Source organism: Fragaria vesca, linkage group LG5 (assembly GCF_000184155.1).
Source record: "Fragaria vesca subsp. vesca linkage group LG5, FraVesHawaii_1.0, whole genome shotgun sequence".
Taxonomy (NCBI): domain Eukaryota; kingdom Viridiplantae; phylum Streptophyta; class Magnoliopsida; order Rosales; family Rosaceae; genus Fragaria; species Fragaria vesca.
The window spans coordinates 994,181-998,023 of NC_020495.1; the positions used below are offsets into that span (position 1 = coordinate 994,181).

The window sequence follows — 3,843 nt, forward strand, 5'->3', positions numbered from 1 at the left end:
AAAATTAAAAGACCGCCAGATTGAAAAATTGGGCATGACAGTCCATTACGACGTCCACAAACGCCCTGAGCTTTAAAATAATTTACGGCGTTTTCAAACGCCATAGAAGAGTCTTAACGACGACATTTTCTAAACGTCTAAATTTTAATGGCGTTTATAAAATGTCACTAATACTATAGGAATTTAACGGTGTTTCCTAAAAGTTATAAATAAAGGATATATATCTGGAGTCAAATCGATAACCAATGATGTTTTTGCAAAAAAATGTCATTGAAGATACTTTCAATGACGTTTTATAGTAAAACGTCATCTTTGAAATGTCATTGATGACTATATTTGTAGTAGTGACGTTGTCAGTTACGTTACATAACCAATCAGGCCACAGCTCACTGACAACTCATTGATGACTATATTTGTAGTAGTGACGTTGTCAATTATGCTACATAACCAATCAGGCCACAGCTCACTGACAACTAACTAAACTTCTGCTAGCTTGTGCTTTGTCTATTTAAGATCTCCTAGCTAGTTATGGATGTTTCACAGTTGCATTACTTCCATGAGTTCCATCTCAATTGCGATTTATCTTCCTTTGATTAATCGATCATCTGGTCTTTATTCGATCAGTACGTTGTACTTAGAAGTTCTCCTCGACCTGAAGTTGATAGACTGATAGTTTGAGAAGATGTTGTCTCTGTGCATTGTAGCATTAGTTGCTCTAGCCATTTCACATTGGATTTATAGGTGGTGGAATCCCAGATGCAATGGCAAACTTCCACCTGGTTCAATGGGTTTGCCACTAATAGGAGAGAGCTTACACTTCTTCAGTCCCAGCACCTCTTTTGATATTTCTCCATTCATCAAGAAAAGGATGGAAAGGTGCATACTTCCATAAAATTTGATTATTATTATTATTTATTTTGTATATTTCTTTCAGCATCATTTGGAATTGATGTGGACAAGTAAAATGTGGTTCGCAAATTTGCTTCCGTCCTAACACTCCAGTTTCCAATTTGTAGATTTGGGCCAATATTCAAGACTAGTTTGGTGGGAAGACCACTTATAGTATCGACGGATCCAGATTTCAATCACTATATCTTCCAACAAGAGAATAAGTTGTTTCAATGCTGGTATCCAGATTCCGTCAGAGAGATTCTTGGCCGAGAAAATATGGCTGCATTGCATGGGTTTATTCACATATACGTCAAGAAAATGGTGCTTAACCTTGTTGGCCCTGAAAACCTGAAAGACATGCTGCCTGAAATTCAACAAGTAGCAGAAAGAACATTGCAGCAATGGTCACATGCAGACAGCATAGAACTGAAAGAAGCATCTGCAAGTGTACGTATAATATTATCACTTATATATATTCTCTAACTGTCTTTGGAAATCATCACCTGAAACTGAAAGCATGCATGAATGCATCTTGCTCGAGATTAGCTAACTCGATCTTAATTGACAGATGATATTTGGCCTCACCGCAAAGAAGCTCATCAGTTATGATTCAAACGAGTCGAATGAAGATATAAGGGGAAATTATGATTCATTCATACGCGGACTGATATCGTTTCCTTTGGACGTCCCTGGAACAGCTTTTCACGAGTCTTTACAGGTAATCGTAAATCAAATTTTAGCTTCTTCAGTTTTACTTGTTTTAGTTCATTTGAATAGGTTCCTAGTTCTGATTTTTTTTGGTTTTTTTCAATCGTGTTATATATGTAATCTCTTCTCATGATCTTGACCTTTAACAATATCAGGGTAGGAAAAGAGTGTTGAGCAGACTGAAAAACATGCTACATGAAAGACGAGAAAAGTTGGTGAAGCAGCCAGTAGATTTTTTCGATTACGTGATTGAAGAACTTGACAAGGATGGAACACTCCTAACAGAGGGAATGTCGCTAGATTTGATGTTTTTGCTACTCTTCGCCAGCTTTGAAACAACGTCGGTAGCTATGACTTTAGCCCTCAAGTTTCTTTCCGACCACCCTCTGGCTCTGAAACAACTAACGGTATCTGATCTCGATCTCATAGTATTTCAACTAGTTCATCAGTACCATATACTTAAAAGAATGGCTTCTTTTTTCTTTCTCTTTCCTTAATAGTAAAATCATACATGCTCATGCATTTACTTTTATTGGTTTTATTATGCCTGCAGGAAGAGCATGAAATGATTTTAAAACAAAGGGTTGATGCTGATTCTGGACTTACTTGGGAAGAATACAAATCAATGACTTTCACATTTCAGGTGATCAGACTCAAAAGTTTACTTTATTTACTGCTTGGAGATATTCAAACTCATTTTCTGTTGGTCATAACTTCACATATACAATTTTTCTGTCAATTTTGCAGTTCATTAATGAAACGGTTAGACTTGCAAATATAGCTCCGGGCATCTTCCGCAAGACTATGAGCCAAATTAGTTTCAAGGGTATGCATGAATTGATACTTCATTTCATCTTTGATGCATCAAAAAGGTAGTGCATGCATGAAGCTAGTTTAATTACTTCCACTACAAATTAATTTGTATAGAAATCATCATCTTGAATTCTTGATTATGATTTGTGATATTCTGGATCCAGGATATACCATTCCAGCTGGTTGGACGGTTATGGTTTGTCCCCCAGCAATACACTTGAATCCAGCAATATATGAAAATCCTCTAGATTTCAATCCATGGAGATGGGAGGTATGTACATGAGGCACAGAGAAAGCCTCGATCCTAATAACCATGCATTATTCTCAAAGTCTAGTCTGATAAAGTAATTCGAGTGTCACAGTCAAAACCAATCGGAAATGATTGGAGATGTCAATGTAGGAATCACATTCTTAACATTGCTACTCATCAATTGAATTGAACTAATGAAAAGATGGGGGAGTACTATTTATTACAGGGAATGGGGAGAAATGATGCATCCAAAAACTTCATGGCTTTCGGTGGTGGCATGAGATTCTGCGTCGGAGCAGACTTTGCTAAGGTGCAGGTAGCTGTATTCCTCCATTGTTTGCTTACCAAGTACAGGTATGAGAGATCTATCTGGAATATACTTCCAGAACAACCAGATTTGTTCCAGATAACTATATTCAACAAATATATGTCGCAATGCTTCATTTCTATGCAACTTATACAGCATTTTTATATCAGGTGGAAAGCAATTAGAGGAGGCAATATAGTTCGAACTCCTGGTATACAATTTCCTGATGGTTTCCACATCCAGATACTGAAGAAAGATATATGTTAGAAACATGAAACTGCATCTCTACGCGGAGCGAAGTTATTATGGAATCCTTATTGATTTCTGGAAGCCTAGAGTCTTAATTTTGAATAATATTATGTAATAATGTGATGACTCTTATAATAAGTTATAGTTTTGAAAAGGTTTAAGTAGTAATGGTTTTATTTATTATCATAAGATTGGTGAACATTGATATTAAAGGCTAAGTTGATTGTAATGATGTATTGGAATAATGTACAGTATTTCCTACTTACAAATATGTTTTTGATGAGTCCAATTATATTTATTTTACAAGAGACCAATGCAAACGATCAGAAATGGTAAAGCTACTGGAAGCTCGTTTACCAGGGTAGTCCAATTGACAAGCTGAGTTGTATATATGTCCCAAATGAGCAAAGCATCGACTAGATAGTTAACTTAACTTAAAAGAAAACAAAAAGACAGTGAAAGAACGCAATCAAAAAAACAGTTTAACAGAATAAACCCCAATTTGAATATGAATCAAACCCATTGTGGCATTATTTTGTGCATCCATTGATCCAAGGCTCCAACGGTCCTATGCTAAACCCAGAGAGAGAGAGAGAGAGAGAGAGAGAGAGAGAGAGAGAGAGAG

The 3,843-nt window shown here is 36.3% G+C and overlaps 1 pseudogene across 1 annotated transcript; it reads left to right on the plus strand.

The window, feature by feature from the left end:
- Positions 1–682: 682 nt before the first annotated feature.
- On the plus strand, positions 683–3,290 carry LOC101299195 (annotated as a pseudogene). Its single transcript, XR_184789.1, has 9 exons — positions 683–876; positions 1,017–1,338; positions 1,460–1,609; positions 1,755–2,006; positions 2,153–2,242; positions 2,347–2,425; positions 2,577–2,683; positions 2,889–3,016; positions 3,140–3,290. The product of XR_184789.1 is annotated as a cytochrome P450 87A3-like (transcript).
- Positions 3,291–3,843: the final 553 nt, after the last annotated feature.